We start from the raw sequence: 11816 nt of genomic DNA, 5'->3' as shown, positions 1-11816 counted from the left end.
AAATCTTTACCGGGCTTGTCTCTTATGTTCTGTCTGGCACACTCTGGTCTTACCAGGGCATCCCAATTAGTTGCCACTTACTTCCTACTCAAGAGATTTGATCAAATGAGTAAACCAATGTGATATTCTGCAGAAGATTCTGATGAAGATAAAGAGAATTAATGTGACCCTGAACAGTGTTCCAGATGAGAGTAGAGTACCTTTTATTTTCTTTTTTGATTGAAAGAATGCATTTTCAAGATCAGTATACTCAGCCATTGTCAGATGCTGTATTGATCTGTTCTAGGAAAAAGACTATGTGGGACAATGGATAGTGATGATTGGGATGACACTTAGATAACTTCAGTAGTTGACTACCATGATCCATTTCATATTTTCAGAAGCCATACTGGTAGAAAAACAATGATAGAATGGGACAGCTAGCCAAATATCCTTTAGTCTTTAAGGGGTGTCCTTACCTGTCATTCCACAAGACATGCAGTATTGCTCCTGATTTTCTAGCTTTGTCTCAGGGTGGTGAGGTAGTAAATCAAGGGCTTCTACTTGATCTTATCCTTTGCCTTCTAATCCACAATTCAGTGAGCCCCTTTTAGTGTTCTACCATCACTTCAGAATATCTGCCCTGATTATTGTTCTGCACAAAACATTCACAAGAGCCATATTTCATTTTAGAAACTTTCTATTATTGGGTGCCTTGGTGGCTCAGCTGGTTAAACAACTGCCTTCAGCTCCTGTCATGATCCTGGAGTCCCGGGATTGAGTCCTGCATCAGGCTCCCAGCTCCGTGGGGTGTCCGCTTCTCCCTCTGATCTTCTCCTCACTCATGCTCTCTCTCACCATAAAATCATAAAAACTTAAAACGTCCACCCTCATCAGCTGGGGAAGCCCCATAAAGACAGCCAGGCTGGAGTCCTGATTGAGAGGCCTGGGCAGAGTGTCTTCCCCTCAAGTGAGACTTCCTACTGACCATCCCCATAAAGGCCAGATTTATAGGGCAAATAACAAGGTTTGAAATTAAACATTTGCTTGCCTATGTGACATTTGGAGAAAGCTGCATCTCTATGTCATATATCTATATATAGATATATGACAATCTCTATGTCATATATCTATATATAGATATATGACAATATACTCTTGAAATATATATATATATATATATATATATATATTATAAAAATATATATATATTTTTCCCCCAAGGAGCCTGGGTTATGTGTGTCAGCTTCCCCTCCTAGATTCCATTTTGGGGGCCAGCCCAGCCTGGAGCAAGAGGGGATGTGAGGCGATATTTATAGCTCTTGGCATCCAGAGCAAAATGGCCAGTTCTGACCTGGGGGCCAGATAATATATTTTAAATAACCAGGCTTCCAGTGTTATTTACATAGCATCAGTCTCACAAACCTGTCTTAGCCTGCTAGCATACGTGCAAGATCAGGTGGTCAGTTATACAGGATAAATCACAGACACATCTGTCCATATAGAACAATTATACACTCAGGGACTTGGTAAATAGCCACAGAATGACCCCCTGGAAATCAGTGTTAAAAAAGGGGGGGGGGGCTAGTTCTTCATTCATCATCTGGTGGCTGTATGCCCACACTCTGACATGGGGGTTATTGTGGTGTTCTGCCTCCTTAGAGCAGGGTCAGCTCAGATACTATGTCAATATATTAATGGTTTTTAAATTACGTTGGTATTGTCCTTTGCCCAATATACTCTTTAAATGGCCAGAGGTTCTTCTGAGGAAGAATTTGTGGAATGAATACAATACCTTTTTGCTAGGAAGATGAAAGTTACTTTCTTTGAGAAGACCTTTTAATCTTGTTCAAGAGACACCTTTTAACCTGTTGTTACTGTGTTTGAGAACTGATTCACACATGGAAACTGGGCAAGGGCTTTTGTCAGACTACTGCTCAGCTATATTTCATTATATAGATCAAGCAACAGTCTCATGGGATATCTGATTATCTCATATTCGAATACCCAGTGCAGCAGAATTCTACCCGTGAGGCCTCCCCAGTTGCCATTTTGATCTTGTTGCTTATTATGGTAATATATCCTCCTTGCCTCTAATGGTCAATTACTGACAACTGGCTTCTACTATTCTAGAATCCTGTCATCACCAAATGACACAAGAGAATCTGGTTCTATAGTAGCATCTACTGTTATTAAGCCTAATTCATAAATGGTAACCACTACTGAGATTTCATTAATGCTACTCCCCTCCTTCATTACTCTATTTGTTACTACTGTGAGCATCTGAAACTTGATCCTTCTGGAATATCTGGTAAGCAGTACAGAACACATCTCTGATTTGCCCCAACCAGGGGGATGGGAAGCTTAGGTATGTATCTATGGATTCCTATTTCATTTTTGGTGGATGCTTTGCAGTGGTGTACTGATAGATGTTTACCAAGTAGCTCTCTGAACAAATAGTCCTGATTTGCAGCATCTGCTGGGTTCTCTGATGGGAATCACTCTCACTATCGCCGATTTCCAGAAAGTGACATTGCTGGTGTGGAGTTGTGAAGAGGTGCACAGAAGCATCACCAGGTGAATTCTCCGCCTGACACAAGCAGCCATTTAAACTGTCAAAAGCATAGGGACAGTAAAATGTGAAATGATTAGGAACTGATGAGTTTTGAGCACATTTTATCATTGTTTTTAATATATTTTATTTAATCATAAGTCTATATAACTTAAATTTTAATAATGGTTTTGTCTAAGAAACGGGTTTTTAAATTCTTGAAAATTTAACAAGCAGCTTTTGCACACTGGTACACATGACCCCCACACACCACTGTTGCTGTGAATGACAGTTTCCCAGCACCTCGGTCCTGACCTGCACTTACATTTAGCAGTTCCATTAGTTAGAGGAAAGAATCAGTTGGAGATTGGTAGGTACTTGCAGCTGGAAATTAGCACTATGCCTGGGAGTGGCTGGATCAAGGATGTGTGGGTCATTGAAAGCATCAGTGACAGTCCTTGTACCCATGAAAATATGCATAGGTAGGACTTAAAATATTCCTTTCATATAGATCCAGGAAGGGAGTTCTTCCTGCATACCAGCAGTGCCTTAAACAGCCTTACTCCTCAGATCCTTATGTGTAGGGGAGGAGGTGTCCACTATCCAAAAGCAAGCAATATTTCTAGGGTTTCAGACTGGTAACTAGCTGAACAAAGATTTTTACCTCACAACAATCTGACCCTGAAGTGTGAGTTGTTCATTTCAGAGCCTAGGCTTATGTGTGATTATTTCTATTATGTTCTATCACACAGGTAGGATAAAGATTTAGGTCTGTTTTTAGAAAATTCCAACTACTACAAAACTAGGAAATAAGAATTGTGTATCTTTTCTAGACTTCTTTTTTGAAAGATTTTATTTATTTGAGAGAGAAGGAGAGAATAAGCAGTGGGGTGGGGCAGAAGGGGAGAGAGAGAGAGAGAGAGAGAGAGAGAGAGAAGCAGACTTCCCACTGGGTAGGGGAGTCTCCCTAGCCTGATATGGGGCTTGATCCCAGGACCCGGAGACCATGATCTGAGCCGAAGGCAGATGCTCCACTGACTGAGCCATGCAGGCGACCTTTGTTTAGATTTCTTGATGGGAAATATTTATATCATAAAATTAGCCTCAGTTGATGATTGACAATGCAACAGAAATGAATTAGGTCAGAAAAGATTGCCCCTTTCTATCTCAGCACCCCCTCTATCTACCTAGTAAGACGCAAAGTTTAGTTCTTCATAAAATGTTTATTCTAGATAGATATGAAAAGGAGTGGTTTTGGCAAAAAGTTTTTTGAAGGAAAAATTAAAATTAAACAAAGTCCTCTCATTCAAGTAACATTGCTCCAACTAGCTTCCAGCCTGAGGAACAAAGACACCCCAGAACTTTTCTCTTTAAAAAATCACTTAGGAAATCACCTCATAAAAATACCTTATTAAGAGATATGAAGAAATTTGGAGAGAAATACATTGTGATTATGTGACTGGTTGTGAAGTTGAACAACTTCCTCTGAGTTCTTCATAATTATCTCCATTTCCTTTTTTTTTTTTTCCCACTTCCTTATTTCAAAGTTAGTAGAAGTTTCTGTTGACTCCAGCTTTGCTTTGAGGTGATGAAAAGTATGGAAAGACAATGATGCCAAATAAAAAGGAACTATAAGAAATTAAGTCAGAATTTTATAGTTTAGGCCAAGGCTTGGCACACATTTTGTATAAAAGGCCAGATGGTAAGTGTTTTATGCTTCATAGGCCAAAAGGTCTCTTGGCATAGCCCCAAAACAGCCATCAACAGTAAGGTACATGAATGAGCATAGGTGTGATGCAGTAAACTTTATTTACACAAAAAGGAAGCAGGCTGAATATGGTCTACCAGACATAGTCTACAGACCCCTGATTTAGGTTAATAACCATATTGTTAAGTAAGTCCTGATTGTTCTGCTTTTTAAAATGAAACAAAGATGCTAGCAAAGGATTCAGGGATCTCTTTCCTTTTATTGAAGTACTCTCTCAGTGTTCAGTTTATGCTAGATGCTGCTCTGGGCGCTGGTCATGCTGTGGTGAAACATAAAAGTTGTTCTCTTAATAAGTTGCTATTTGAGTGAAAGTGCCTAAGCAAATAAATAAACAAAAATATAGATTATTATATAAATTATTAGAGGTTGTTTTTGTTTGTATTTTTTAGGAAAAGCCAGGTCAGTAGATTTTTTTTTTCAATTAACAGTTCAGTTCTAATTTTTGCCTTTGCTATTAATAAAAACTAAGAAATGTAAATTTCTTCTATATTTGGAATAATACAATGTGCTTGAATTCATTTTACATGGATTTCTATATATTCCACTTTGCTTTTCAAAAACTATGAGTCATGTATTTGATTAATGTAACCTTTTGGCTGTTTCACAATTAAGGATATAAATGGTTCAGGCAATAATGTTTAATATTTTTGCAAATTTTTTTTCTGTTGTACCATTTTAAGTACTTGATAAATTTTGGGACATGAAAAATAATTATAGTTAATACTGAGAATCTACTTCATGACACAGATGATTCTTTTTACCATGTAAGTAAACATGATTCTTTTGAGATAGAATTTAACTCACATTTTTAAAGAGTAAATGTTACACTGAAAGATATGTCACAGGGGAGAAAGGGGAAGGGGCTTTTTGTCTGTAATGGTAATTACAGAATAGATTTTCTTGATACTCCAAAATAACTAACACCCCTTTATTTTAAATGTAGATGAGAAATTGCTTTAAAGATTATTTTTTTGAAAAACTATTCCAGGTTTACTGCATCATTAACAAGTTCATATACTTAAAGAAACTGAAAATGCACAGTATAGAGTAACATGGATTCTGCATAGAAAGAAATAAAAGCTAATCAAAGTACTAATGTTTTTACTGAGAATATTGAATTTTTATCATCAACCTTTTAAATTCTTCTATGTTGTAATACAATAATATCTGTTTATTTCTGCCCTTTGCTTTTGGCTTTTTATTTCTATTAAGAAACATATGTTGTAGCTGAAGTTTGATCCTCTTTCTATTCTTGAAATATAAACAGAGATATTAGATATGAAATACTATTCTAGAAAATAACATAATTTCTAAACTGAGAGAACTGTAAATTATACAACTGTGAAGATCTGCCTTTTCTTTCCTTTATACTTCAGCTGTCTATATCTACCAGATTTTGTTACACTGTGTCCTACAGAATCCATGTGCAGCTATACGTTTCACTATAAACCTATTCCCCTTTACTGTGCCATTTCAGAAATAAAGGAAACATTGGTTATATAAGCTTTCATATTTGCTTTATTAAACTACTCCCAATGACAAAATTCCCTTGGTCTAATGTTTAAATCAAATTGTGAAATTTTGTTAATTGTTAAAACTAAATGACATCCTTAATTTTACCAACTGGAATGAGGGCTCATTTTCTATGAGCAAATACTGAATATGTATTATGTGACACTTTCACTTAATCCTTATGACAGTCTTCATTAACTTTGTATTCTGTGAAGCTGTGACTTAGCAAATTTAAGTAACTTGTTCAAGTCATAGAGCTAGGATATGAAGATATTGATACACAATTATGACTCTGTTTCCAAGGACTAAGTCCTAACCATTAAGCATTTTTCCAAAGTATGATCTTCAGATGATATTGATGCTTTATAAAAACAATCCAACAGGGCACTTTGGGTGGTGAACCAGAACCTTCATTTTCTCAAAGCCATTCATATGCCATCACTCTGACATGCTTAATTTGAGAACCATTACAATAACCTTTATAAATGGTCTTGTTTGCCAAGTTGGAGGTTTTGGTTTCCACCTTTGATAATCCACTTTCCTATAATGTTTAGACCCAGTCTCTGGCAGAGACACAACATATGAAGACCTGGGGACCTAAGATGATTAGCACCAAGTTGGCACCTAGTCTACCTGATTTATCTCTTCTCCTGGAATTAAATGAACTTTGTCCTATGTCCTTTAAAGCATAGGGAATTGGACTTGCTTTCCCTTCTTCTCCTTTTTTTTGAGTTCAATCCTGAGGATGTGTAACCAGAACTCATCTGTTTGTCCAAACACTGATGATTCTACTCGAAGTGAATTATGACCTGTTTACTTCCAGATGCTTTCCTGCTATGTTCTGACCATCTTTGGGTACAGCTACCATCTACTATGGGTCATAAAAGATTTTGTTTATTTATCACATTTGTATTTGTACTTCTTTCCATCAATTTCAGCTGAATCTAAAGTGTTGTACATACTCCACTATAGAAGGCTGGCTTGTTTTCTGGGCTATTCTGGTGACTTGGATACACAACATCCTGAGATATGTCATGGATCCTTTTAAAACAAAGTGCAGCAACTCTATCCTATAGGAATATACCATAGGATCCAACAATGATAGGAAAGCGATTTGGTAGATCCAACAAAGTTAAGTCTAAGCCCAGTAGCTCAGACTTAGAAGCAGAGTTTTAATGACATAAATAATTTTTTTTCTGGACCCCTGATGAAGTGCCATGTAAGAGGATTTTGCTTACTCCATTATTATACTTTAAAGCAAAGATTATTTGACATAAACATAACACACATGCATTTTTAGATACTATCTCAGATATTCAAAATCTCTTACAGACTCTTAGAAATTTGGAGAGTCCATAATTGGAGATTCCATAGTTGCACAATGTATATTACAACATTTCTTTCCTAAGAACTTACTAGACACCTGATAAAAAAGACATTAGGTGGGGAAAAAATATTTAATTCCCAGAACTTAATTCAAGAGGGAAAAAATGCCTTGAAAACTAAGGTACTATAACTGAAATGCTAAGAGAAAATTTCTGCTTTACAAATTCTGAAATAAGCCTCTTTTTTTTTGCTATTTACTGGTTACTGTCTTAAACATGCAGAAATTCCATGGGTGTTAATTGATCACCATTTCCTTGGTAATCCTGTCCCCATCTGTCTTTATATGCATTCTATTCCTTCTCACATCCTTTTCCCATTAGGTATGTCTCTTTTTTGGCTTCATTAACATCCACTCTCAGACCTTGTCAATAGAATGAATAAAACATAGTAAGGAACCCCATAAGCTAGCTCAAAATTTTATTTCTGATGATCACTCAGGTTGAATTAATTAGCATGCCTTCTGTGAATAATTTATAAACCAAGAATGAATAAGATTATTAATTGGGATGGGTTCCTGTAGGTTTGTAAATCATTATTCATGACTAATAGTTATATAAAGAAAGAGCTTTATACCTCAGTGGTTCATTATCAAATAATTCTCCAACAGTCGTTGAGAAAGAGTAATTGAGTGAATGACACCTGGTATAGCAGTCTATAATGATAAAACTTAGGACAAATGCATGGAATAAGAAATGTATTTAATTATCAGAATGTTGATGAGAAAGTTCATACTATTCCTCTCCCTACTTAAGATATACCAAAACAGAAAAAGGTGGAGGAAATCTTAGGATGTAGCCTTTTGATTAAGGAGTGGCTGCCTCTTTCCTTTTTGTGTCTTCTCACACAGCTCCATATATGAAACTTTTTCTGGGAAAATGTGTAAGGTGAACAGAATGATGAGCATAGGAAAGCTGCCTATCTAGATTATCATTCTTATGTAGTTGTAATCTCTTAGATTAGAATCTTGCTGCTAAATACATTGGAATAGATTAATTTTGCTACAGTAAATTACTTTTAAGTGGCCTATCAGGGCAGATGAAGCTGAACCAATATAGAAATCAAATAATAATAATAATAATAATACAGGCTGAATAAGGCCTTCCCAGCAATGTCCACGCATATTCCCTGGAACCTGTGAGTAGGTTACATGATATACAGAAGGGACTTTCTGGATGTAGTTAAGGTTCCTTAACTAGGCCCTTAAATAGGACAGTTATCCTACGTCTCGGTGGACCCAATCTAATCAAATGAATGGAGAATTTTCTCTGGCTGTAGTCAGAGAAGGAATGAGAAATTCTAAGCTTGAGAAAGATTTGAAGCACCTCTGATGGTTCTGAGCAATAAGGATCCCATGTGAGGATTAGAGAAGCTCATGGAAGGCATGAGAAAGAATGACAGCCTCTAGGAGCAGACAGGCCCCTGGATGGTAGTCAATCAGGAATCAAGGACCTAAAAAAAAAAAAAAAAAAAAAAAAAAAAAAAAAAAACTAAGTTCCACAAGTGTAAGGAACTGAACAACTGGAATGGGTTTGGAGTTTGATTCTTTCCCAGAGCTTCCAGTAAGGACCACAGCCCTGTTAAAACTTGACTTAGCCCAGTGGGATCCATGTCAGACTTCTAACCTACAGAACTACAGGATAATTAGTAAGTGTTGTTTTAAGCTGTGGTAATTATATTTTGGCAACAGTAGGAAACTAAGTCACTATAGTGACTTGAGCAAGTTATATATATTCTCTGTGATTCTATTTCCCAATGTGTGAAATGGACCTAATAAGGATATCTGACTCATCAGATTGTTGTGCTCTATGATCGTTAGGTCCATATGCACCATTAACTCAGTTATATAGGAAGAGACATAAATGCCAAAAGGGTTGAAAGAGTACAGTAAGATAAGTGAAGGAAGTAAAAATTCATTCTATATATAATGATCATATTTTATTAAATTGAATTTAGATAAAAGAGGAGCATGCATTTACAGGTAGAGAGTTGTCAAAGTTCACATGAGATAATGTATTTCTAGCAATCTCTTAATATTTGAAACTAAATAAAAAATGGACAGTATTGAGTTACCTAGCTAGAGTTGTGCCACAAGCTTATAATTCAGTCATTCAAGATTCTTCCAAAGTGTACGCAGTTATCCATTCTTTGAGAGGCATTTAAATTATATAAAAATTATGCATAAAGTAAATTTTAGTAATATTATTTGAGATTAATATAATTTTATTTGCATTGAATACAGCCCATTCCTTAGATATTTCTTTCTAAACAGGTTTGTAAAGGGCCAGCAAGCACATAGACAGTATTAGCCAAGTGCAATTAATATATGTTAAAGTAATTCCGGGCCTTTATATCTAGGCATTAAATCCCAGTACATAACGGATTTTTAAAAATACTTAAATAGTAATGGTTAATTAATGAGATATATGAATTATTGCTTAGTTCTTTAACTCACATGAGTTTATTATGTAGAGGACTAGATTGACATAGCCATACAAAGAAGACCTGAAAATGTTATCTTCAGGTGTATTGGCTTGGTCATTTTAAAACCTTTAAATTTAAATGTTATTAATGTTTCATTTTCTACTTACATCCATTCACTGATAAGGATGATAACCCAGTTAGACTGTCATAAATATATTTGCATATATATATAGTATACACATACATACAGTTATCAAAATATGACCTCAGGGAAGAGGAGTAGAAGAGCTGTTCTCAAGAAATTTACTCACAAATTCTTCAATATAACAAAATCACGAAGAATGAAAACACTTAATACTAAATCAGCAGTACCCTTTTATAGGTCTTTACATAGACAAATATGTTTTAAAAAATCAAGGATATTGCTCTAATGTTCAGGCATTTTTGAGTATAGCTATCATAGAATTGAGATCTTTTTCCATAATCCTGATCAAAGAATGACATACAAAGGTGGGCATTGCTTCTTTCCTGAACTTTCTCAGAATGAACCTCTTTTAGGGATTGAGTTGAATGGATACAGAAAAATAACAAACTTTGGTGTATATATAAGGGGGAAAATGTTGCTAGTTTATAATAACACCCCAAGCTCTGTATATAATTTAAATTTAAATGTGGGTGGTTAACATACCAGGGATAGCTGCGCAACTTGAAATTATCTTTCATTTGGGTGAGAGCAGGGTAGAGCCTCACTCTGCAGGAGCACCAGATAACAGTCCACACTGCTCTTTCTAACTCCCGGAAAAATGATGAGCATGTAAGGTGTGCTTCTATAATTCAGGTCTGAGTTAAGAAAATGTGTTGGTGAGGAAGAATTTGGAAGAATCTGGATTGATAGGTAGTTAGGAACTACTAATCCATGGAATTGACCTTTGTGGTGAGAGCTAAGTCAGCTGACATGAAATGACTAAAGAGGTGTAAGGAACATAGGCTTGGTTTAGCAAGACAGTCATGTACTATAAAAATATATGGTTTGTTTGTTTGTTTGTTTGTTTGTTTTTGCTGGTAAAACAGCTGACTTTTGTTTTTTTAAAATTTTTTATTTCTTTTCAATATAACAGTATTCATTGTTTTTTGCACCACACCCTGTGTTCCATGCAATCTGTGCCCTCCATAAAACTCACCACCTGATTTCCCCAACCTCCCACCCCCCGCCCCTTCAAAACCCTCAGATTGCTTTTCAGAGTCCATAGTCTCTCATGGTTCACTTCCCCTTTCAATTTCCCTCAACTCCCTTCTCCTCTCCATCTCCCCTTGTCCTCCATGTTATTTGTTTTACTCCACAAATAAGTGAAACCATATGATAATTGACTCTCTCTGCTTGACTTATTTCACTCAGTATAATCTCTTCCAGTCCTGTCCATGTTCTAATGTGTGTAATGGTGAAAATAGCAACTGTCATTTATTGAGTGCTCGATATGTGCCAGGCATAATCTTTAATCTAGATCAATCTTTGGAATATTTGCTATTGTCCTCAATAACAGATAAGAAAAATGTCATTTCTATTGGTCAGACAACATGCCTAAGGCCACATAACTGGAAATTTTCATTTTAATAATCAAAACATGCAAAAGGCCGAAAGATGGTATCTCTTGGCAAGTTGACTTAATATTGTCTGATAAATTATCAGACAGGAAAGATCACCAAGGCCTGCCATAGTTTCTGATAAGTAGTCCTAACATACTGGGGAAGTTACAAATAAGACATTTCTTTATTACTTTTGTACTTGAGTTTGGAGGCTGGCTTTAGTGACTAGCTTGATCAAAAGAATGAGGCAGAATTCTCTTTTGTATACTTTCCAGCTTTCATCTGCCTCCTTGAAATGCTCACTCTTGGAGAAGTCAGCATCAATGTAAGAAATCGGATGCCCTAAGATAACAGGCTGTGAGGAACCCCAGCTAGCTATATGGGGAGGCAATGGAGAGAGCAGGATACCTGGTCAGCCATAGGTAGCTCAACCATTCCAGGCCAGGCACCAGGCGTGTGAGATAAGAAATAGTCATGGGCATTCCAGAGCACAACATATATGGCCAAAGATATGGAGAAGAATGGCAGAAACTAAACAACAGACAAAGCTGTAGGTCTGAGACACAAGACAGCCATCTCCAGCCACTAGATCCACCCTAATTGAGAACCTGGGTT

This window comes from Mustela nigripes, chromosome 4 (genome assembly GCF_022355385.1).
Source record: "Mustela nigripes isolate SB6536 chromosome 4, MUSNIG.SB6536, whole genome shotgun sequence".
Classification (NCBI taxonomy): Eukaryota; Metazoa; Chordata; class Mammalia; order Carnivora; family Mustelidae; genus Mustela; species Mustela nigripes.
The sequence above is the reverse complement of the archived record's forward strand: the minus strand, read 5'-3'. Positions refer to the sequence as shown.